At 42.6% G+C, this 26934-nt stretch overlaps 1 long non-coding RNA gene across 1 annotated transcript; it reads left to right on the top strand.

Moving 5' to 3' along the window:
• The first annotated feature begins 302 nt into the window (after positions 1–302).
• LOC134935537 (uncharacterized) lies at positions 303–26841 on the top strand. The gene is made up of 3 exons (XR_010180231.1): positions 303–345; positions 891–1010; positions 25336–26841. It is a non-coding gene; the product is annotated as an uncharacterized LOC134935537 (long non-coding RNA).
• The last annotated feature ends 93 nt before the right edge of the window (positions 26842–26934 follow it).

Here is a 26934-nt window from a genome sequence, read left to right as displayed (position 1 = left end):
GCTTGGGCATACATTATATTTTTGTACGCTTGATTAAGCAAATTTTGTTTTTCCCAACTGTGACTACTGTATTAGATATTTTTCATGGAAACGCTGCATCAGGACCAAAATGTTCTTTGTGTGATGCAATTAATATTATTTGTGTATGACATACTCAGGTTTTAGTGAAAAATAATCAAAAGGATGGATCCTACTATTAAATATGTTTTGTAGTGTTGCTAGAATTTTTTTTTAATATGCATGTATTTTTTTATAGTTTTGTTTGGTAGACTTTTTTGTGACCTCTGCTCCGTCTTTATTCAGGCTCCGATTGTTAACTCCATACCTTGCCAAAGATCCACCCCTGTGAGTACTGATCAGGTTGTTATCAATTAAATTCATTTGCATGCCATAGAAAGTACCAAGTCTTCACCTTTTGCCAGTCTGTGTGATGGCCACTCTGTCCCACATTGCCTTTTAGCAAACCTTAAAGCACAAGCACAATTTTGTTGATGTAAGAGAAATTATCTGTGTTTTTGAGACTGTTCCAATAAAGTTAAATTGAAATTTAAAATGTTTTGTTGGAATGTCAAAATTCCCAGTAAATTCCCTCAATTTGTCCTTAAAATGTCACTGTACATACATAACATATCGGCAAAGTATATAAGGGAAGTTTTGTCCAGATCAAACTTAAGTTTTCCTTTATATGGGAATAAACTATATGTGGAAATGCAGGGCGAGGTGACATTTGCTATTGCTGAGAGCAAGACACACTTCTGGACGGGATTCTGTATTTACTTGTAAAACAAGTCTTTGCTTTCATAATACATTTACTGTAAAAGTGCCTATAAACGGGGATATCTCTTTCCCTTTACAGTAAGTTTTCATTCATATGCTTCTTCCTACTACAGGACCAGGATATTGCACACCCTGAACCAGAGAACACAGCAGTTCAAAATGTGCCCCAAAGAACTGCAGGCAGACATGAGATGGGCACTTCTTGCTGCTGGCTCACACGCACTGGAAAAATGGTAAAATGCGTAAAAACGAATCCACACCTTAGACGCATTTTAGTGATTCTAATGTGTTTCCATGCTATTTGTGTTACCAATAAGTGTAGTAGTATGCATTGGAAGTAGGTCATATCTTGTTCCAAAATGTTTAGAACACGATGATGAGAATGAAGTCATGGAAAACCATTCATCCAATTTTTAATGGGCTCTTCAGGCGTTTGTTAATGGATGAAAAGTACATCACCAGGATAGATTTACACGTGTTCATAACCCTGGCATGGATAATCGATATGACTTACAGGCTGCAGCCATTTTAGTAAAAGTGCGAGTGGAAGTGCCATAATTTTAAAATTGTTAAAGGCAAAGATACCCTTTTATTAGGATGGGTTTATTTACATGTTATATCATTATTTTATTTATTACCCGTTATTTATATAGTGCACACATATTTCACAGCGCTTTACAGAGAATATTATTGTTTGTACATTTGCTATCATAGGTGTTCTACTGCAAGTATCCTTTTTTCACATCTTCATGGATTAGTACAGGTGTGAGCTCTCATGTGAGCTCTTATACCCTAGTACACGTGTGAGCTCTCATACCCTAGTACACGTGTGAGCTCTCATACCCTAGTACACGTGTGAGCTCTCATACCCTAGTACACGTGTGAGCTCTCATACCCTAGTACGCGTGGGAGCTCTCATACCCTAGTACGCGTGGGAGCTCTCATACCCTAGTACACGTGTGAGCTCTCATACACTAGTACGCGTGGGAGCTCTCATACCCTAGTACGCGTGTGAGCTCTCATACCCTAGTACGCGTGTGAGCTCTCATACCCTAGTACGCGTGTGAGTTCTCATACACTAGTACGCGTGGGAGCTCTCATACCCTAGTACGCATGTGAGCTCTCATACCCTAGTACGCGTGTGAGCTCTCATACCCTAGTACGCGTGTGAGTTCTCATACACTAGTACGCGTGGGAGCTCTCATACACTAGTACGCGTGGGAGCTCTCATACACTAGTACGCGTGGGAGCTCTCATACACTAGTACGCGTGGGAGCTCTCATACACTAGTACGCGTGAGAGCTCTCATACACTAGTACGCATGGGAGCTCTCATACACTAGTACGCGTGGGAGCTCTCATACACTAGTACGCGTGGGAGCTCTCATACACTAGTACGCGTGGGAGCTCTCATACACTAGTACGCGTGGGAGCTCTCATACACTAGTACGCGTGGGAGCTCTCATACACTAGTACGCGTGGGAGCTCTCATACACTAGTACGCGTGTGAATTCTCATACACTAGTACGCGTGGGAGCTCTCATACACTAGTACGCGTGGGAGCTCTCATACACTAGTACACGTGTGAGCTCTCATACACTAGTACACGTGTGAGCTCTCATACCCTAGTACACGTGTGAGCTCTCATACCCTAGTACGCATGTGAGCTCTCATACCCTAGTACGCGTGTGAGCTCTCATACCCTAGTACGCGTGTGAGCTCTCATACCCTAGTACGCGTGTGAGCTCTCATACCCTAGTACGCGTGTGAGCTCTCATACCCTAGTACGCGTGTGAGCTCTCATACCCTAGTACGCGTGTGAGCTCTCACACCCTAGTACGCGTGGGAGCTCTCATACCCTAGTACGCGTGTGAGTTCTCATACCCTAGTACGCGTGGGAGCTCTCATACACTAGTACGCGTGTGAGCTCTCATACCCTAGTACGCGTGTGAGTTCTCATACACTAGTACGCGTGGGAGCTCTCATACACTAGTACGCGTGGGAGCTCTCATACACTAGTACACGTGTGAGCTCTCATACACTAGTACGCGTGGGAGCTCTCATGCACTAGTACGCGTGGGAGCTCTCATGCACTAGTACGCGTGGGAGCTCTCATACACTAGTACGCGTGTGAATTCTCATACACTAGTACACGTGTGAATTCTCATACACTAGTACACGTGTGAGCTCTCATACACTAGTACACATGTGACTTCTCATACTGCTTTTGCTGCAGAAATAAACTGAAACCTAAACATAACAGTTTCATATCTACTGTGTATATTGTAATGGACAATTTGGCTACACAACTGATGGGCCAAATAACACATATTCTCTTTGGGGCTTGGCTGGCTGAATATTAGGAGGCCACATGCAATGCTGATAAGTTGATGGCCCCATTCATGTACAGTAGTAATATGGTCCGCTCACTATGATCAATTTTCAGGGAAACCAATCACTTTGTCCTAGCACATGGAGTGCTAATGGGGCTTTGGTAATAAAATGATGATAATGGGCATGTGACTTCCTACATGTGTTACTTATCTATGCAAACGCTGTAAGAGCTTCATTTGAACAGTTTAGGCAAAATATTCACAATGGGGGAAATTTTCATTCTAAGCATATGAAACATCCTGCCTGTAACATCATTGGAAGGAACTGCAGTCATAAAATGTCAAGCACCTTAATTCCTGGTATAGTATTCATAGTACATCAATTTAACATGGAGATCTTCGCCTGGGTGTTGCATGTACCATGCTTCCACGCAGACATATATTGCACTGCTACATATATTATAGTATAGGCGTGCAATCATACCATATGAAAGACCAGTGAGGTTTGTGACAATTTTAACCCCTCTTAATGATTTCTAATGAAGGGCAGCTATTGGCTAATGTCACCTGCTGTGCTTGCTGAGAATGTTTTCTCTGTAGATAAGAGACAGCTGGCAGCGCTACAGTTACTATTATGTAACAACAGAGAACAGAGCTCAATGTTCCTATGAAATATTTAGTAAATGTTTAGGATGTTGGAGAGTCTGTGTCAACATCCCTCCCCCAGACATAGGCATTTTCATTTATTAACATCCGCTTAAGGTTAGTTGCTGATCTGCAGTCTGGACTCTGATACAATCTGGCATTTGATTAAACTTTTAGCATTGGCCCTGTAGGGCTGCATGGCTCTGAAACCGGTTACTGTTAAATGGGTTGGCATATGTCAATGTTAAAATGTATCTTATCGTGTATAGGAAACAAGTCACGTTTGGTTTGTTGAAGGTCAGTTATGCAACCAAACTGATAAGATTGAGCGCAGTTTTAGAATGTAAACAGCCATGGAACCGTGTAGACTTCTACTCGTACAATAATATTTACCATTAGGAAAAATGATGTTATTTCTGTTCTATAGATTAATTATGTCTTGTTTTCCTTACAAAAAATAAAATAGAGTTTGTACACATAGCTGCATATCATGTGCCATGGAACTTTTTGTAACTGCTTCCATATATGCTATTTATTATTATAACCAGTTACTTACATAACGGACACATATTCTGCAGTGCTTTACAGAGAATATTTGGCTGTTCACATCAGTCCTTGCCCCAGTGGAGCTTACACTCTATATTCCCTACCACATGTACACACACACATTCATGCTAGGGTTAATTTTTGTTTTGAGCCATATAACCTACCAGTATTATTGTTGGAACTCGGAGAAAACCCACACAAGCACGGGGAGAATATACAAACTCCACACAATTAAATCCATAGTGGGAATTGAACCGATGACATCAGTGATATGAGGCAGTAATGTTAACCATTACACTGTCCGTGCTGCCCAAATGCGACGGAATGCACTATTGTATACAATGAATATTTGTGTGTAATACCTCTCCTGTGAACTGATTACTTCCTCCCACTCCTACCTCCAAGATTTTTCACATGCTGCTCCATTTCTCTGGAATTCCCTACCTCTCCCCCTCAGACTCTCCACCTCTCCACAAAACTTCAGACAGGCTCTTAAGACCCACTTCTTTACCAAACCCAGCCAAATCTCATCCTAACCCTCTGTTCCACGCTCTCTATGTACCCCATCTGTGTCACCCCTGTCTGTCTGCCCCTCCCCTTTAGATTGTAAGCTCTCTGGAGTAGGGCCCTCTTCCCTCATGTGCTTATAGTTTTCTTACTTTAATAGTCTTCGACTGCACCAAATCCCGTGGTTTTCTGCCACCCTGATACTTATGTCAGTGTCGCCTACTGCTGTAGCTATGTTTATTTACCCTGTACTTGTCCTATATTGTCTTCAACTGTAAGTCGCTGTTTTCCTGTTTTTATTATTTGTTTATGTACTCTGTAATTGGGCGCTGCAGATCCCTTGTGGCACCATATAAATAAAGGATAATAATAATACACACACACACACACACACACACACACACACACACACATAAAGTAAGTTTCTATATTTGACTTTTTCATACTTTTAATTTCAAACACAAAGATTATTTAATTTTTTATATAAACTTTTATACTTTATTAGAGAAATTTGCAGGGTACCGATATCAGAAATTCATCATGTTGCCTTTAAATAATATAAAGTCCTAATTCTGCGTGTTCGGCCTATTCATTTTTTATTTGTTTTATTTTGATCAACTTTTCATCCAGTTTTCTGTTTATATACGGAGTCTGCATAATGGGGGTCATTCTGACCCGTTCTCACGCTGTGGTACATCGCAGCGGTGCAAATGGGTCAGAACTGCGCAGGCGCGTCGTTGCCCAGTGACGCCCGTCGCCGGGCATCGATGCCCCTTACGAAGAAAGCGGTCGCAGCGGCGATCGCAAGAAGATTGACAGGAGAAAGGTGTTCCGGGGCGTCAACTCACCGTTTTCCGGGCATGGAGATCCGAACGCAGGCGTGTCCAGGCGTTTGGAGGGGCGTATGCCTGACGTCAGTTCCGGGACCTTCATCGCTGGATCCATCGCACAGGGTAAGTAACTGCAGAGCTAGTCTTGTTTTACACAAAACTTTTTCAGCATAGCAGGGCTGCACAAGCGATCGCAGCCTTGCTATGTTAAAATACACTCCCCCACAGGCCGCGTCTAGTTGATCGCACGAGCAGCAAAAAGTTGCTCCGTGCGATCAACTCGGAATGAGGGCCAATATCTGGCTAACTTTACGTATATAGACTACTTACTGCAAAATGATTTGCGTACAAAGCAATATTCCTTGTATGACTTTTCTCACTAGATAAAACAAGGTGCTCATGTCTATTATGGACTGATAAAGCCACTAAGGCGGCATTGTCCAAAAACTGTGCCACTAGCCGCATTTGTCGAATGGATAATTATGTTGCAGCAAAAATGGCAGTCAGATCAGTTTCAAGGACAGTAGTGGCGGCATACCTGCATCATAAAAGGAAAGCATTACATTTGCCGTCATTATCAATAAACTGTCTTGTTGGCTACAAGAAAAAAGGCAGAACTTAACTTCTCTGCACATGAGAGGGTGTCAAACATGGGATCCGGTCTCTAGGTCGACACTATCTAGGTCGACCACTATTGGTCGACAGTAACTAGGTCAACAGGGTCTCTAGGTCGACATGTTCTAGGTCGACAGGTCAAATGGTCAACATGAGTTTTTCACGATTGTTTCTTTTTTTGACCTTTTCCATACTTAACGATCCATGTGGACTACGATTGGAATAGTAATCTGTGCCAAGCGAAGCGAGGCACCTTACCCGAAGGGAAACGACACAAAAAAACATAAACTCATGTCGACCTTTTGACCATGTCGACCGAGAGACCCTGTTGACCTAGTTACTGTCGACCAATAGTGGTCGACCTAGACACTGTCAACCTAGTTACTATCTACCTTCCATACCGCACCCGTCAAACATATTCAGATCAGTAGCACCACCTGAGAAGCGCAAGCAAGCATTTGTAATAATAATTTATAGTATTATATATTTTTTTTTTTTGTTAATGTAGTAACTCATATATTTTTTTTCACTATTGAACCATTGAAATTTAGTTGATTCACGATGGCTGGGAGCATTAGACTTGTTTTTTTACTTTAGCCACTGGGGACACCGTTGCATTAGAGTTCATCAGTTTTTGGAGTACATATAATTTTACCTAAAGGACAGTGCAGAATAATTGATTCCCATATAGTTTACTGATACATGTCTAATATGCTAAACAGAAGGTATGTTTCAGTTTTTTAATGTCATTTATAGGTGATTGTTGCGTGTCTGTATTTCTGTGAAGGGAATATTTGACTGTTCCTTTAGACTGTTTTCACTACCACATAATAATTTTACCAAAAGAAGCTGAACCTTCACATGTTCAACATAAGCCTTGTAGTCATTAGCCTAAGTGTTTGAGTTTGCATCATGTGTAGGCTTATGTGACACAGTGAAGGATAGAAGATGATTAAAATGAGTGTTATAATTTGAATAAATAGCTGAAGGACAGTCAAAATCTATAGTACATCATTGCGTGTTTCTATCAGAGAAGAGGTTAATGTAACATGCTCCGGAGGTTAAGCCATTACACAATAGATCAATACAAGCACCTTTCTAACACTTCCGAGCTCAACTACATTCCTGTTCTGTTCCGGAAGCAAAACAGCCCAGATTAATTCCTGGCAGTGTGCACTTTCCAGCTCTCCTCTCACAGCTTGGGGCAAAACTGGCTGATCACATTTGTATTGTACTAGAAAGCCAGCATTTACTTTGCATTCAGTGGGACATATGCTGCATCTAAATGTTAAGTCACATAGGGGTATATGCAATTGCGGTCGAATTGCCGCAAATGTCGAAAAACGGGGCATTTTCGACACAAAAAAATGATTTGACAATGCAATACAGTACTTTTCGACAAAAAAAATGACTTTTCAGATTCGACTTTTTGAAATTCGACAGGTGACAAATTCGACTTGTCTGCAATGGTAAAAATGCGGCTTTTCGACAAAAGTATATTCAATTGAAAAATGTCGATTCGACAACAGTGCTTTTCGACAGTAAATTCGTCTATTTCATTCCGCCTCACTTTGCTGGCGGAATCTAATAAAAAAAAATTAAAACATGTTTTTTTTTGTGTTTTTTTTTTATTGCTAATAGCATATCTATTTATATTAGAAGGGATTAGGTACTCGGTTTGTCTATTAGGAGACACAACTATTACTTATATATTTTTTAAAATAATATTTTTTTTTAACTGACTAAAATTGAGAGAGCATGGTTTTCAGTGGGAAGGGGCGGGAATGGGTTAAAATTCTGAAAAAAAAAATGCGTGGGGTCCCCCCTCCTAAGCATAACCAGCCTCGGGCTCTTTGAGCCGGTCCTGGTTGTAAAAATACGGGGAAAAAATTGACTGGGGATCCCCCGTATTTTTAGAACCAGCACCGGGCTCTGCGTCCGGTCCTGGTGCAAAAAATACGGGGGACAAAAAGCGTAGGGGTCCCCGTTATTTTTTGAACCAGCACCGGGCTCCACTAGCTGGGGAGATAATGCCACAGCCGGGGGACACTTTTATACCGGTCCCTGCGGCCGTGACATTAAATACCCAACCAGTCAACCCAGGCCGGGGTACCCTGGAGGAGTGGGGTCCCCTCCCTCCAGCCACCCAAGGGCCAAGGGTGAAGCCCGAGGCTGTCCCCCCCATCCAAGGGCTGCGGATGGGGGGCTGATAGCCTTGTGCAAAATCAAAGAATATTGTTTTTTTGCAGAAGAACTACAAGTCCCAGCAAGCCTCCCCGCAAGCTGGTACTTGGAGAACCACAAGTACCAGCATGCGGGGGTAAAACGGGCCCGCTGGTACCTGTAGTTCTTCTGCAAAAAATACCCAAATAAAAACAGGACACGCACACCGTGAAAGTAAAACTTTATTACATACATGCCGACACACACATACTTACGTATGTTCACACGACGACTGTGTCCACATCTCCATCTGTCGACGTCTCGGAATCCGGGGTACCTGAAAATAAAATTATACTCACCTAAATCCAGTGTCCTGTTATTATTTGTAATCCACGTACTTGTAATTGTAATCCACGTAGCATCAATATATGAATATGTTGTATATGTTCATTATTTGCCCTCATGTATATGGCTCCAATTACAAATGCAAATAATGGCAGATCAGGGTAATGGCATCACAACTGATATGGTTGCTAGGGATCAGGCATACTTTAACATTCATTTTTGTTGATTATGCATGAAAATAGGGGTACAGAACAAAGAAAAAAATGGTGTTGGGTGGGGATACATGCATAGTATGTGTGTGTGTGTGGGGGGGGTGGAGTAAAGGCACTTATAGCATACAGCATTCTGAACACATGAAACATGGAGACGCATTGGATATGCTTGACCGGCGGCCGGGTTCCCGACGCTCAGCATACTGACGCCGGGATCCCGGCCGCCAGAATGCCAGCAAGGTGGCGAGCACAACAAAGCCCCTTGCGGGCTCACTGTGCTTTCCATGCTGCAGGCTCGGTGGCTTGCTGCGCTCGCCACATGTTCTATTCCCACTCTATGGGTGTCGTGGACAACTTACAGAATGCATATGGACAGGAGAGCGTACCCATTCAGGTGAATTACTGTAATGGGCCCTACACACTTGCCCATGTGTGCGGGTGATATGAACGATCTTGTTCAGTAATGAGCGAGAAATCGTTTATATCACTCAGTGTGTATGCACCAACAATAAACGATGCGCGGCCCCGTGGTCATTCATCGTTGGTTCTCCATCACTTTGCAATGTAAGTCAATTTGGACGATGATCGATCATCGTCAAAATTGAATGCATCGGCAAGTGTGTAGGGCCCTTATTAGTTCAAGTGTTGTGTTCAGAAGCAGGAGATTATTCAAGTTATATGAAGGGGAAGGGCAGCTCTAATATGGAATCTTAGCAGGTGCACCCTTGCTTTCCATTACATACAAGTGCCAAGGGAACCATTTCACAAAAGGAGAGGAGTAAGCAATGGAGTATGGGGCCTCTTGAGTCTCCATACCATAATAAAATTGGGTTTTTATAATAACTTTAGTAGAGGGATGTGGAGAGGATGACTGAGCAATGATAGCTCTAGCAGATATAAAAACAGTCACCAACAGAACTTGGAGCTTGTCGGACATTTTCTGTGAAGACTGGCGGGGTCAGATAAAGTCTATTTAAAAGTTTGATATGCATTTTGGTGTTGATAGTGTACTTTGATGAGGAAAAGAAGGAAAGATAAATAGAGCTACACCCCAACCACAGCATGTTTAACTTGCTTACTTCAGGTAGGCGTTACAGGGCCATCCCCACGGGGTCCACCAGAAGCCTCAAAAGTTTCTTTCCCTAAGCGGTCCATCTGCTGAACTCCTGAACATTGACTGACTGTACGTACATGTAACTCACTTGCGTCCCTACAGTATTCCTATCTGTATGACTTTACTTGCTTATCTGTTACCTACTTGGCTGTTGTATAGCAAACCGAAGACAAATTCCTAGTATACGAAGTATACCTGGCCAATAAAGCTAATTCTGATTCCCACTGTTTAGGGGTAAATGTATGCTGAAGGTCTGTTTCCCATTGGTGCTGAACGGGGGATGTTTCTAAAGGCTCAGAAGCAGACAGAAAGCAATACCAGTAGGATATAGTGCCCTAGGAGGAGGCTGTGGTCAGCCTGGCTAATACCTGAGGCGAGGTGTGCAAAGATTAGCTGGGATAGCGTTTATCTTCTGCACCCAATGTTTAAGCTTGGGGTTGTAAAACCAGGCTCAGGGTCCTGCACCAGGGTTCGGTTATACTTTAAACTGTTTGAAAGGAGTATAAAGATGGTCTTGAATGATGTGATATTTCTCTTTGGTAGTGCATTGGTGAGGGCGCCTTGCGTATGTCATCAGTTTTATCACAGAGTGAGACAGCAATAGCATATAGAAAATCAAAGTTACTATATATTAAGGCTTATGCTTATGTCAGCCTATTCAGAATGACCTCTGGGAGATTCAATTGTTTTTCTGGCCACTATTGTGGGCGATTCAATTGTTCTGTCGTTCGGACACTATCACCGCTGGTGCCGACGTTTCTTTTCACTGCCTTCTGAGGTGGCGAACAGAAATGGGCAAAAATTGTGCCGTTTGGGTACCCAAACGGGACTTTTCCCGCAATTGAATTGCTCTGATGGGCACCCATTATTTAAGACACTGTAGATGGCGCCCAATCAGAGCCACAATTGAATTGCTCTGATGGGCACCCATTATTTAGGCACCCAAAAAAAAAAAAAGTGAATCACCCCCTCTGTATTGACATTTTGTGCATGCTAACCACTTTTGAAGGTTCATATAAACTGCTTTGGATTGTGCAGATGTTTCAATTATTGAAACTTTTCATGGAGTCAGCTGACGTTTTGAACTGTGTTTTGTGTTGACCCAAAATGATCATTTTACTCAATTAAAATCCAATCAAGATTGGTTGAATTTTGATCACTATAGCTGGCAAATGTGACTGGCTGACGTTTAACCTGGAATGTACATGCAATCACAGGCCAACCTCTTTTAGTCAATTTGTGGACCTCCATATGTATATTTCAGGCCAAACTAGCAGAACACTTGGCTATCTACAGGATGTGTCCTTAATTGTTTTGATGGATTATGGAGGAGAAATTAGATAATCATGAAAGCTGAGAAAAGTGTGTGTAAAAGTGAATTTTAGCTTCATGCTGCTTATATGAAATTGTAATTTCTGGAGCTTTTCTAACAGCAATTCTAATGTATAACCTTGCAATAACGTTATAATAATAATAGTATAGTTAATATAAAGGGCAACAGCTTAGGCTAAACTAGACTACAATGGGACTGCATGAAACTGGAACGTATTATAGACAACTTACTATTACACAGGTAATGTCATGATATCGCCTAATAAGGATTTAGGAATATAATATATAAATGTATATACAGTATATGTGGTTACACCCATAGGTATGAGTATAGGTGAAGTTACTGTGTGTAAGTAAACCTGCTGACCTGCTTATTGACACCTAGCTTGAATTGTTAATGACAGGTGCCTGTGTCCAGAGGACCTGTCAGTTATGGTTTATGGTGCACTACCAAATGCTGAAAAATTTCAGAAATCCTTGTGACAAAAATGATAGTAAGGGATATGAAAGGGGCAGTGAGAGATATGGAAGGGGCAATGAGAGATATGGAAGGGGCAGTGAGAGATATGGAATGGGCAGTGAGAGATATGGAATGGGCAATGAAATATGAAGGGCAGTGAGAGATATGGAAGGGGCAGTGAGAGATATGAAAGGGGCAGTGAGAGATATGGAAGGGGCAGTGAGAGATATGGAATGGGCAATAGAATATGGAAGGGGCAGTGAGAGATATGGAATGGGCAATGAAATATGGAGGGGCAGTGAGAGATATGGAAGGGGCAGTGTGAGATATGGAAGGGGCAATGAAATATGAAGGGGCCAGTGGCGTAACTAGGGGGCCGCAGCCACTGCGGTTGCTTGGAGGCGTGCAGGGCTGCGGGGGCGCCCCCTCCGCCACTGATTGAGGATGTTTTGTGAAGGAGGACACGGTGGGCACAGCGCGCGCCTCTCCTGTGTGTCCCTCCTGGGTCTCCGGCGGCAGCGGCGTGTCTATTAAATGAAGTGCCTGTTCGTGAGCTCTGATTGGCTCACGAACCGGCACTTCATTTGATAGACACGCCGAGGGACACAGGAGAGACACACAGGAGAGGCGCGCGCTATGCCCTCCGTGTCCTCCTTCACAAAACGCACAGCTGCGGGGGAGCCCGGAGGGGTGAACCTGGCACCGGGGGGGGGGCATAGTTGGCACTGGGGGGGCATAGTTGGCACCGAGGGGGCATATTTGCACTGGGGGCGGGCATATTTGGCACTCGGGTGGAGCATATTTGGCACCGGGGGGAGCATATTTGGCACTGGGGGGGGGGCATATTTGGCAGTGGGGGAGCATATTTGGCACTGGGGGGTATATGTGTACCTGGCACTGGAGGGGGGGCATATTTGGCACTTGGGGTATGTGTGTAGCTGGCACTGGGGGGGCATATGGGGCACTGGGGGCATATGTGTACCTGGCACTGTGGGGGAATATCTGGCACTGGGGGCATATGTGGCACTGGGAACACAGCCCTAGCAACAAGCATTACCCACTGGTTACAAGCACAACACCCAGCTCATGAAATCCCTGGCAACAAGCATTACCCCCTAGCAATGAGCATGACACCCAGTGCATGAAACCCCTGGCAACGAATATTACCCCCTGGCAACAAGCTTGAAACCCAGCACATGATACCTCTGTCAACAAGCATAACACCTACCGCATGAAACCCCTGGCAACGAGCATGACACCCTGAGCATGAAAACCCCTGGCACCGTGCATGGAACCAAGAGCATGAAACCCCTGGCAACGAGCAGGTAATTTAAAAGTAATTAGAAGCCTTACTGTAGGACTTAAAGTGTAATGGGCATTGCAGTGTGTGGCATAATGTATCACGGACATTGCGGTGTGTGTCATAATGTGTCACAGGCATTACGGTGTGTGGCATACTATATCACGGGCATTGTGGTATGTGGTATAATGTCTCAGGGGCATTGCAGTGTGTGGCATAATGTATAACGGGCATTGCGGTGTGTGGCATAGGGTACAACGGGCATTGCGGTATGTGTCACAGGCATTACGGTGTTTGGTATACTATATCAAGGGCATTGTGGTATGTGGTATAATGTCTCAGGGTCATTGCAGTGTGTGGCATAATGTATCACGGACATTGCAGTGTGTGACATAATGTAACACGGACATTGCGGTGTGTGTCATAATGTGTCACAGGCATTGTATGTGCTATAATGTATCGGGCATTGCAGTGTGTAGCATAATGTATAACGGGCATTGCGATGCGTGTCATAATGTGTCACAGGCATTACGGTGTGTGGCATAATGTGTCGGGGCATTATGGTGTGTGGCATATTGTGTCATGGGCATTATTGTGTGTGGCATAAAGTATAAGGGCCATTGCAGTATGTGGCATAATGTATACTGGGCATTACTATAAGGAGGAAAAATTACAAATAATGTAAGGTGCATGAATCAGGACAATTTTTTTCCCCTGTGGTGTCCAACCCCTGGGCGTGCAGGTTGCCAAACTGGGGTATAAGGTAGTCTTTTCCTGCAATGTCACGCACCTTTATGCAAAGCCACGCCCATTTCAGCAAGGCCATGCCCCTTTTTTGCTTTACTAATGACAATTATTGGGGGGATGGGGGGGGGAACGCCAGAGAATGTTTTGGCTTGGGGGAGAACTTACGCCACTGGGAGGGGCAGTGAGAGATATTTAAGGGCAGTGATGGATATAGAAGGGGCAGTGAGAGATATAGAATGGATATGGAGGTGCAGTGAGAGATATGGAACTGACAATGAGAGATATGGAGGGGACAGTGAGAGATATAGAAGGGATATGGAGGTGCAGTGAGAGATATGGAACTGACAATGAGAGGTATGGAGGGGACAGTGCGAGATAAGAAAGGGGCAGTGCGAGATATAGAAGGGGCAGTGCGAGATATGGAAGGGACTATATGAAGGGGCAGTGCGAGATATAGAAGGGATATGGAGGTGCAGTGAGAGATATGGAACTGGCAATGAGAGGTATGGAGGGGACAGTGAGAGGTATGGAAGGGGCAGTAAGAGAAATAGAAGGGACAGTTAGAGCTATGGACGGAGTAGTGAGAAATATGAAGAGGTAGTGAGAGAAAAGGAACTGACAGTGAGAGATATGGAAGGGACAGTGAGAGATATGGAAGGGACTGAGATATGGAAGGGACAGTGAGAGATATGGAAGGGACAGTAGGGACAGTGAGAGATATGGAAGGGACAGTGCGAGATATAGAAGGGGCAGTGAGAGATATGGAAGGGGCAGTGAGAGATATGGAAGGGGCAGTGCGAAATATAGAAGGGGCAGTGAGAGATATAGAAGAGGCAGTGCAAGATATAGAAGGGGCAGTGCGAGATATAGAAGGGGCAGTGAGAGATATGGAAGGGACTATATGAAGGGGCAGTGCGAGATATAGAAGGAATATGGAGGTGCAGTGAGAGATATGGAACTGGCAATGAGAGGTATGGAGGGGACAGTGAGAGATATGGAAGGGGCAGTAAGAGAAATAGAAGGGACAGTTAGAGCTATGTACGGAGTAGTGAGAAATATGAAGAGGTAGTGAGAGAAAAGGAACTGACAGTGAGAGATATGGAAGGGACAGAGAGATATGGAAGGGACAGTGAGAGATATGGAAGGGACAGTGGGAGATATGGAAGGGACAGTGGGAGATATGGAGGGGACAGTGAGAGATATGGAAGGGACAGTGGGAGATATGGAGGGGACAGTGAGAGATATGGAAGGGACTGGGAGATATGGAAGGGACAGTGAGAGATATGGAAGGGACAGTGGGAAATATGGAGGGGACAGTGAGAGATATGGAAGGGACAGTGGGAGATATGGAAGGGACAGTGAGAGCTATGCAAGGGACAGTGAGAGATATGGAAGGGACAGTGGGAGATATGGAATGTACAGTGAGAGCTATGGAAGGGACAGTGAGAGATATGGAAGGGACAGTGGGAGATATGGAATGTACAGTGAGAGCTATGGAAGGGACAGTGAGAGCTATGGAGGGGACAGTGGGAGATATGGAGGGGACAGTGGGAGATATGGAAGGTACAGTGGGAGATATGGAAGGTACAGTGGGAGATATGGAAGGGACAGTGAGAGCTATGGAAGGGACAGTGAGAGTTATGGAAGAGACAGTGGGAGATATGGAAGGGACAGTGGGAGATATGGAACGGACAGTGAGAGATATGAAAGGGACAGTGAGAGATATAAAAGGGACAGTGGGAGATATGGAAGGGACAGTGAGAGCTATGGAAGGGACAGTGGGAGATATGGAGGGGACAGTGGGCAGGATGCATCAAATGCTGTTATGCGGTCAAACCTCAGAAAATGCAGTGATACATTCCGGAGCTTGGACCCAATGAGTAATGCCATCTGAGAGGAATCCAATCGGATCACTCCCAGTACCCCCCACAGCGAGCGCATCATACGGCACATACACAGAAGAACTCCCGGGTCATAAACTTGGAAGTCCCCATACCGCAAAGGACAGCTCTCATCAGTAGAGATGTCCTTTGATAAACTCTTCATGCATGTGGCATTAATAAACGAATGGTGGGATGCATCACATTGAAAATGCAATGCTTGATGCATCCTGCCCAGTGAGAGATATGGAGGTAAAAATAGCAATGCCAAAGGAGCAGTAGCAAAGGAGTTCTACTGTTTTTTTGTAAAACTCCATCATACAGATCACTATTTTTTTATATTGTTTAAACAATACAGTAAATAGGATATGTTCAGTCCAATGTGTAAAAATACCTGAAAAAAAATCACATATTACGCACATATCAGCTGTCTTCACACATATACTGTAAATTATTACTGGTGAGTGTATGAAATAATAGTGACAGTGTTATATACTACATTAATTACAAGTCTTGACAGCAGTGGGTTAAAGTCTACAGTGATCAACATCCTGACAATAGACCTCCTGCAGCATTTTGATGTGCAAGTGATCAAATTAGTTAATACATTTAAACCAAAGTAAAACAGATCCTTAATCACATTACTTTTTCCATTGTCAATAACCCCAGCTAAATATAGCTGTGTCCAAAAAGGTTTTTTACCATTTACTAAATGAGCATCAATATCAAAAGAACTGCACAATAGCTCATCTTCCAGCTCATTGTGATTTCAACCAATGGGCACAACTGACTGGAGAGCAGCTATATCAAATAGAGAATAATGTGAACATTTTACTTCTGTTCAGATTTTATATGAATGGTTTTGGCCAGCACGATGGCAGCACGATGGTTTTGGCAGTACAATGATACAATCTGGCTAGAGTTACATAGTAGGAATGGCCATCTCTGCATGTCTTGCAATCACATATAGCCATTGCAAGGTAACTTCAATGGTTAACCATTAATAATTATGTAGTGCGTATGTGTAGTTGAGCTACAGTATGCTATAGAGTATCCATCCTCGTGTCAAAAGGGAATGCGGTTAATATACTGCCTGTCTGTATCCCGACATTCAGGATACAGGCACCGGAATCCCGACAGGCGGGGAAATGCCGGCAGTCGGAATCCCAACCACAGCCCGGTATTCCCACTCAGGTGGTGGGTTCCTGCCACCACCCAAGTGGTAACATAACCTCGCCACTGGGCTCAAAGTGTGGCAAGCCTGCAAGGGGCCTTGCAGATAGGATTCTGGCTGACGGGATGCCGCTATCAGTATAGTGACAGCCGGCGTCCCATCTGCTGGTCTCCAGTATGTATTCCATCCACAGCCACCAGAAAGAAGAATAGTAAGGTGGCAATCGTTAAAAATCCTCCATTGATCTGAAATAACAATTCCATCAAATCAGGTCATGAAAGGTTGAAAACCATTAGTTTCCAAAGGCTATCCCTATTACATAGCTACAAATGCTTATATTGTCAGTTAGGGAGACATTTACTAAGCAGTGATAAGAGCGGAGAAGTAAGGCAGTGGAGAATTTGCCCATGGCAACTAATCAGCACTGAAGCAATATCTATAATTTGCATACTATAAAATGATACAGAGCTGCTGATTGGTTGATGGGGCAACTTCTCCGCTGGCTCACTTCTCTGCTCTTATCACTGCTTAGTAAATGTCCCCCTTAGACTTACACTCTGATAAAACACTCTGATAAAACACCCTATTAAGCTAAATACAGAATGTGGTGGCACTTGGAACAATTATCCTGGACAATCAGAACTTTAATTATTTAAATTAAATGAGCTGAAAATTCCCTTTGCTGGTGATCACAGTGGCTTGTCAGCCAACAGCACATATGAGCAAGCCAATTTCCACCAGTCAACTAGAAGTGTCTAAAAGAGTATGGTGACCAAATTTCCCAGGGATTGCAATGTTTGTCAATTTGATTGAATGCACAGTGTTGCTCTGTGTTGCTAGTTTTACAGCAGCCATACAAGGGCTAATAAGCAGATCTGTAAACAAACTGGCTGCACACAAGAACACCACTAGAAGAACGGGTGATCATCACAACTTTTCCTTTGAAATACAGCGAGATTTTTGCATTAAATGCACCAAAATCTGCTGCACAACTATAAATCGACTTTCATTGGTGGTTCGTGTACTATTACATGCTGAAAATCTCAATCCAGCTTTTTGTCTTGTGTATTTGTTAACTATTTTGTCTTTACAGAATATACAATATAATGTTTAAGGTTAAAATGCGAAAATTCTAATTAAGGTAGATTTTATTATGTTTGCAGAGCTCTCTTATGCAGGTATTTCACAGACAGAAAGTATTCTAGTACCACCCTGCCCCAGCTATTCCCCCCCACCCCCCACAGCTCTTCTCTGCCTGTTATGTCACTGTTATTGGACATAGGGGGTAATTCCAAGTTGATCGCAGCAGGAATTTGGTTAGCAGTTGGGCAAAACCATGTGCACTGCAGGGGAGGCAGATTTAACATGTGCAGAGAGAGTTAGATTTGGGTGTGGTGTGTTCAATCTGCAATCTAATTTGCAGTGTAAAAATAAAGCAGCAAGTATTTACCCTGCACAGAAATAAAATAACCCACCCAAATCTAACTCTTTCTGCACATGTTATATCTGCCCCCCTGCAGTGCACATGGTTTTGCCCAACTGCTAAAAAATTTCCTGCTGCGATCAACTTGGAATTACCCCCATAGATGTAGTACCATCATGGTTGGCTGAGCTGATACGAAGTGGATTATAATCAGGGGTATAAACGGGTGATGCAGATGAACGGAGAGGAAAACACAGTGGTGAAAAAACCCTGTAGCATTGCAGTATTGAAAACGATAATAATATTACATATAATAACATGGCAGGCAATAACGTACATGATAAGTATATATGGTTGCAGGTTGAATCTAGCCATGTGAGGTTACTCAACATTGTAGTAAAGAATCTGCAGGTAATTATCTGTATTCCAATGTTAGGTTTCCAATCATAACTGCTAAAGTGTATTGTCTTATCTGTTCTTCAAAGGGAAATTCTATTTGTTTAATAAAAAAAAGATATTTAATTGATTTTTTTTATGGAACACTATTAATAAGGGAATGAGGATGGGGTATGGAGCAAAATAAGGGTGGCATTGGTGCTGTGAGGAAAGAGTAACCCAACGTAATTATACACAAATGTACAAGAGACACATTATACAGTCAATAGAAAAGAGAATATATTTAAAAAAGTGATATTGATGAAAACGTTATGCTCCTGTCCTCTATTTTTAACCCAGATGGTAAGGGTATTAACCATCTCTACTTTTTCAGCTGTTTGTCTTCTTTCCCTTAACATCTCTATATTGTCTGTATCTCTCCACCCCCTCCATGGCTGGTCCTGTCTATGTCCTCTACCCCTTGTCCTTTTCCTGTCTGTGACCCTTCTTTCACCTCCCCTTGTGTGTGCCCACCTGTCTACCCTGGCAGCCTACCCTGGCTAGTCTGTACACATTTATTGCAACACAGAATGCTTCAGACTGGACACAAAGCTGTTGTCAGTTTCATGCTGTTGTGCTTTACCATAAAGCATGGGAAAATGCTTCCTAATGACCTTCAACCAGATTAGCACAAGCCACAATGAGCAAACCGAGAGACCAAATGGGAGCAGCTAGGAGGGCTGCTGCGATTGTAGTGATCGCTTAAAATCCTCTCCCTGCTTACAAAGAAGTTTGTATGATGTTCACCATTCTTTTCCCATGCAAATTACTTCCAAGTGTCATCTCCCTGGACAAGCTCTAATTACCTGTACCTCCTTTCCTTCTGCAGTATCTTATTTACCTAGTCTCATGTAACCCTTACATGACCGCACTGACTGCAGAGCTATCTATCCCAACACTATAGGTCAGAGTCAGCTGCTGAAAAATACTAATAAAAAAGCTGTATTTGTGATATTGATAGCCGGCATTCCATCTGCCGGGAATACGTATGTATTCCAATCATTTTTATTTATATTCAAAATAATAAGGTGATAAGACATAAGTAGCTGACATTTTAACAGTCTATGTATGTATTGGTATGGTCTGGTGATGGTATCCGGACTCCATGTCGACACAAAAAAGGTCGAAACACCTTAGGTTGACACCAAATGGTCAACACACCTTAGGTCGACATGGAAAAAGGTCAACATGAGTTTTTCACTTTTTTTTCCATTTTTTGAACTTTTTCATACTTTATGATCCACGTGGACTACGATTGGGAACGGTAATCTGTGCCGAGCGCAGCGAGGCACCTTGCCCGAAGCATGGCGAGTGAAGCGAGCCATGCGAGGGGACGCGGTGCACTAATTGGGGTTCCCTGTCACTGTACAGAGAAGACAACACCCAAAAAACATAAAAAACTCATGTCGACCTTTTTCCATGTCGAATTTGTTCATGTCGACCTAAGGTGTGTCGACCTTTTTGGTGTCGACCTGGAGTCCCAGACCCCTGGTTATTGTGGCATGTTGGCATGCAAGATTTAAAAGGTACTTTTATTTGATATTATTACTAGAGATGAGCGCCTGAAATTTTTCGGGTTTTGTGTTTTGGTTTTGGGTTCGGTTCCGCGGCCGTGTTTTGGGTTCGAACGCGTTTTGGCAAAACCTCACCGAATTATTTTTGTCGGATTCGGGTGTGTTTTGGATTCGGGTGTTTTTTTCCAAAAACACTAAAAAACAGCTTAAATCATAGAATTTGGGGGTCATTTTGATCCCAAAGTATTATTAACCTCAAAAACCATAATTTACACTCATTTTCAGTCTATTCTGAATACCTCACACCTCACAATATTATTTTTAGTCCTAAAATTTGCACCGAGGTCGCTGTGTGAGTAAGATAAGCGACCCTAGTGGCCGACACAAACACCGGGCCCATCTAGGAGTGGCACTGCAGTGTCACGCAGGATGTCCCTTCCAAAAAACCCTCCCCAAACAGCACATGACGCAAAGAAAAAAAGAGGCGCAATGAGGTAGCTGTGTGAGTAAGATTAGCGACCCTAGTGGCCGACACAAACACCGGGCCCATCTAGGAGAGGCACTGCAGTGTCACGCAGGATGTCCCTTCCAAAAAACCCTCCCCAAACAGCACATGACGCAAAGAAAAAAAGAGGCTTTTTACTGATATTTGGTGTTTTGGATTTGACATGCTCTGTACTATGACATTGGGCATCGGCCTTGGCAGACGACGTTGCTGGCATTTCATCGTCTCGGCCATGACTAGTGGCAGCAGCTTCAGCACGAGGTGGAAGTGGATCTTGATCTTTCCCTAATTTTGGAACCTCAACTTTTTTGTTCTCCATATTTTATAGGCAGAACTAAAAGGCACCTCAGGTAAACAATGGAGATGGATGGATTGGATACTAGTATACAATTATGGACGGACTGCCACGGTTAGGTGGTATAAAAAAACCACGGTTAGGTGGTATATATTGTAATACAATTATGGATGGACGGACTGCCTGCCGAGTGCCGACACAGAGGTAGCCACAGCCGTGAACTACCGCACTGTACACTGGTTGATAAAGAGATAGTAGTATACTCGTAACAACTAGTATGACTGACTATGACGGTATAAAGAATGAAAAAAAAACCACGGTTAGGTGGTATATATTGTAATACAATTATGGATGGACGGACTGCCTGCCGAGTTCCGACACAGAGGTAGCCACAGCCGTGAACTACCGCACTGTACACTGGTTGATAAAGAGATAGTAGTATACTCGTAACAACTAGTATGACTGACTATGACGGTATAAAGAATGAAAAAAAAACCACGGTTAGGTGGTATATATTATAATACAATTATGGATGGACGGACTGCCTGCCGACTGCCGACACAGAGGTAGCCACAGCCGTGAACTACCGCACTGTACACTGGTTGATAAAGAGATAGTAGTATACTCGTAACAACTAGTATGACACTATGACGGTATAAAGAATGAAAAAAAAACCACGGTTAGGTGGTATATATTATAATACAATTATGGATGGACGGACTGCCTGCCGACTGCCGACACAGAGGTAGCCACAGCCGTGAACTACCGCACTGTACACTGGTTGATAAAGAGATAGTAGTATACTCGTAACAACTAGTATGACACTATGACGGTATAAAGAATGAAAAAAAAAACACGGTTAGGTGGTATATATTATAATACAATTATGGATGGACGGACTGCCTGCCGAGTGCCGACACAGAGGTAGCCACAGCCGTGAACTACCGCACTGTACACTGGTTGATAAAGAGATAGTAGTATACTCGTAACAACTAGTATGACTGACTATGACGGTATAAAGAATGAAAAAAAAACCACGGTTAGGTGGTATATATTATAATACAATTATGGATGGACGGACTGCCTGCCGACTGCCGACACAGAGGTAGCCACAGCCGTGAACTACCGCACTGTACACTGGTTGATAAAGAGATAGTAGTATACTCGTAACAACTAGTATGACACTATGACGGTATAAAGAATGAAAAAAAAACCACGGTTAGGTGGTATATATTATAATACAATTATGGATGGACGGACTGCCTGCCGACTGCCGACACAGAGGTAGCCACAGCCGTGAACTACCGCACTGTACACTGGTTGATAAAGAGATAGTAGTATACTCGTAACAACTAGTATGACACTATGACGGTATAAAGAATGAAAAAAAAACCACGGTTAGGTGGTATATATTATAATACAATTATGGATGGACGGACTGCCTGCCGACTGCCGACACAGAGGTAGCCACAGCCGTGAACTACCGCACTGTACACTGGTTGATAAAGAGATAGTAGTATACTCGTAACAACTAGTATGACACTATGACGGTATAAAGAATGAAAAAAAAACCACGGTTAGGTGGTATATATTATAATACAATTATGGATGGACGGACTGCCTGCCGACTGCCGACACAGAGGTAGCCACAGCCGTGAACTACCGCACTGTACACTGGTTGATAAAGAGATAGTAGTATACTCGTAACAACTAGTATGACTGACTATGACGGTATAAAGAATGAAAAAAAAACCACGGTTAGGTGGTATATATTATAATACAATTATGGATGGACGGACTGCCTGCCGACTGCCGACACAGAGGTAGCCACAGCCGTGAACTACCGCACTGTACACTGGTTGATAAAGAGATAGTAGTATACTCGTAACAACTAGTATGACACTATGACGGTATAAAGAATGAAAAAAAAACCACGGTTAGGTGGTATATATTATAATACAATTATGGATGGACGGACTGCCTGCCGACTGCCGACACAGAGGTAGCCACAGCCGTGAACTACCGCACTGTACACTGGTTGATAAAGAGATAGTAGTATACTCGTAACAACTAGTATGACACTATGACGGTATAAAGAATGAAAAAAAAACCACGGTTAGGTGGTATATATTATAATAATACAATTATGGATGGACGGACTGCCTGCCGACTGCCGACACAGAGGTAGCCACAGCCGTGAACTACCGCACTGTACACTGGTTGATAAAGAGATAGTAGTATACTCGTAACAACTAGTATGACTATGACGACGGTATAAAGAAAGAAAAAAAAATACCTCGGTTAGGTGGTATATAATTATACAATTATGGATGGACGGACTGCCTGCCGAGTGCCGACTGCCGACACAGAGGTAGCCACAGCCGTGAACTACCGCACTGTACTGTGTCTGCTGCTAATATAGACTGGTTGATAAAGAGATAGTATACAACAATATACTACTATACTGGTGGTCAGGCACTGGTCACCACTAGTCGCAGTGGCACTCCTGCAGCAAAAGTGTGCACTGTTTAATTTTAAATTAATATAATATTATGTACTCCTGGCTCCTGCTATAACAACCTGCAGTGCTCCCCAGTCTCCCCCACAATTATTATAAGCTTTTATACATTGATGTGCAGCACACTGGGCTGAGCTGAGTGCACACAGACTGAGTCACACTGTGTGACTGCTGTGTATCGTTTTTTTCAGGCAGAGAACGGATATAGCAGAGAACGGATATATTAAATAAAAGTTAACTTAACAACAACTGCACTGGTCACTGTGGTAAACTCTGTCTGCACAATCTCTCTCTCTCTCTCTCTCTTCTAATCTATTCTAATGGAGAGGACGCCAGCCACGTCCTCTCCCTATCAATCTCAATGCACGTGTGAAAATGGCGGCGACGCGCGGCTCCTTATATAGAATCCGAGTCTCGCGAGAATCCGACAGCGTCATGATGACGTTCGGGCGCGCTCGGGTTAACCGAGCAAGGCGGGAAGATCCGAGTCGCTCGGACCCGTGAAAAAAAAAGTGAAGTTCGTGCGGGTTCGGATTCAAAGAAACCGAACCCGCTCATCTCTAATTATTACTGCCACTCTTTCCCATAGTACCCACAGGTAAGTATGGCGTGGGATTGCTGCCATTCTTAGTGATGGACTATATACTTAGTGTGCCAAGCAGCATTACTGATAATTGAGATAATTGAGTATTTTTTTAATAACATAGTTCATATATTTAAATGATTTAACACATGCAAACTGATATGCATATTGTCCTTCAGCCTTTTATCATTAGCTTGCTGGCTGGGGCTGCTTATATTTCCTTTGCTCATGAACCTCTATGCACATAAAGTGGCATATCTATTATCTACTAAGTTCTGCTCAGCAGCTAAATTCTGGCCACAGGATTTACAAGGGCAATAATATTAAAGGCAAAACACTCCTGTTTTTGCATTTAATGTAATTGCTGTTTTAAATTCCGCAGTCAGAACTGCTGGACGGTGGCAGCTTATATTAGTAATAATAATAATAATAATAATAATAGTAGTTGCTTAGTAAATGTACCCCATAGAGTTAAATTTACTCTTTCCTCATCTATTTACATGTTGTGTTTAGAACAAATTGTGACATAAAATAATGTATAAATTCATTCTTTATGTACAGTCCTTTATAGACACAAGAGTAATAAATGGTAGTGGTGATTTAACCACTTAACTGGCATGGTCAGATTTCACACAACTGCGCCGTCCCACCCTATCCCCCCATTTTTGATGAGGAGATCCGTTCTGCAGATGTTCATAATATAATGTTTAAATATTTTTAAAAATACTTTTTCAACTTTATTAAATAAAATACATTTTAAAAAACGATGTTGTTAACACTTTTGAAGGGAAAGTCAGTTAAGTGGTTGCCATTGATCTCTACTTTTTAATTGTTTCATCTTAATAAATATAATTTCAGTGATTATTTCGGGAGGGGGTGGGGAATTATCACTTTTCTGTTTGGTCTGTATACAAGCTATTTTGCTAAAAAAAATTATTTTATACCGTACGCCTTGTCATGTAGCTATGTACCAATGACTAAGTCCTGTATAATACCATTATATATTTTAGAATGCCAATCCTACTGCTGTGAAATTGCTTCGTGTACTGTCTCTTTAAGTGTGTTCGTTTCCCAGTCTGGCAGGCGCCCCTGAGCTTCAACAAAAGAACAGGATGTTGTTGATTTGTAACCAAACCAGAGAGGAAATGATTGTAAATTTCCTTTTAAACATCCCACTGTCTGCTGGCCTCCCTCCGCCCCTCCACATGCACAAGAGAAGTCAGCAAAGACAACATTTTCCAAGCAGGGTTTGTCCCAGGTAACTAGCACCTTGGACCGGCCATCTCTCTTCTCTGTATTAGCTGGTTCCATTGCTGTGAATGGGGAACTCGATCAGTAATCTGCAATATAATACGAATGTACTGTACCACCTGGTAGGAGAAGAGGAATTGTGCCTAATGTTTAGCGTGCAGATCTTTTTTTATTAAAAATAAATATTGCAGGCAGTCTGTAATTACAGCGCTGAAGGCTGATTTTCAACTTTAGGTAAATCCTGTTTTTAATATTAGTAATATGGCTCTAAAAGGCAGTAATTAGTTTTACGTTTACAGTGACTTAAACAGTTTAACTATAGTACTTTATTCTGATTTCAGATGCTTTGTTTATTAATAAATTATTTATGTTAAAAGTATGTTTGTTATTCCCCAAGTTCTGTTATTATGTAAGCAATGTTTGGAATTCCAGATACACCAGGTAAACATAAATAATAAAAGTACTGTAGTCAATGGATTATAGATAATTAGAGAATTATAGACCAAATAAAGCCACTTTTTAAAAACAAACTACTAATTTATTATGTAGAGAAATCACAAGTCAGTTTCTATTACGCTGACCACCATCCTTCCTCCCAATGTGACTGAATTAACTTTATGGGCTGTGAGTTGGAGAGGCGATTTCTACGTTTGGAAAGGTGCCATGTTTGGTGGTGGGAACGGCAGTGTTGTGCTCAGCAGGTGAATGGTTAGTATAAAATAAATGAACAGAATAAAAAGTATTTGGAAATTACACTTATCCTTTTGCATGCCATAATTCCAATGCAAATTAATAGGATTAAATGTGAGCTAAGGCTTAGTGCTCTTTAGAAAATCTGCATAATACTCTTTTGTATAAATAAAGGGATTTCACAGTTCATTATTTTTAGCGCATGCTGTATAGTTGCGAGCTATTTGGCAGGAACACATTCCATTATTCCATAGCACCTGGGTAGGAGAAACATGGCTGGTTGCTGTTTTCTCAGGAATTTGTAGCAGTAAATGTAGACAAGGCTGTCAATTGTTACACTGCTTTATGGGAAAATAAGTGTATGAGCAGAGTGGACAATGGCATATTTTTCATCAAACAAGTAGTCTTTGGTGCTACAAGGAGGCCGTGCATTATAGGGCCTATAGAGAACTATAAGGCCATTGGCCATTTTAATAATCTTCAACTGCACCACATCCAGCAGTCTTCTGCCACCTGATACTTATTCCAGTGTCATCTGCTGATGTAAATATGTTTATTTACCCTGTACTTGTCCTATACTGTCATCAACTGTAAGTTGCTGTTTTCCTGTTTGATTATTTGTTTATGTATTCTGTAATTGGGCGCTGCGGAACCCTTGTGGCACCATATAAATAAAGGATAATAATAAATAATAATAATTAGCAAAGTGTATTATTTGCTCAGTACGTGCCCGCCCCAAAT

The sequence above is a fragment of the Pseudophryne corroboree genome, chromosome 6, assembly GCF_028390025.1.
Source record: "Pseudophryne corroboree isolate aPseCor3 chromosome 6, aPseCor3.hap2, whole genome shotgun sequence".
NCBI lineage: Eukaryota > Metazoa > Chordata > Amphibia > Anura > Myobatrachidae > Pseudophryne > Pseudophryne corroboree.
Note: the sequence above shows the minus strand (reverse complement) of the source record. Positions and strands in the feature narration are given on the sequence as shown.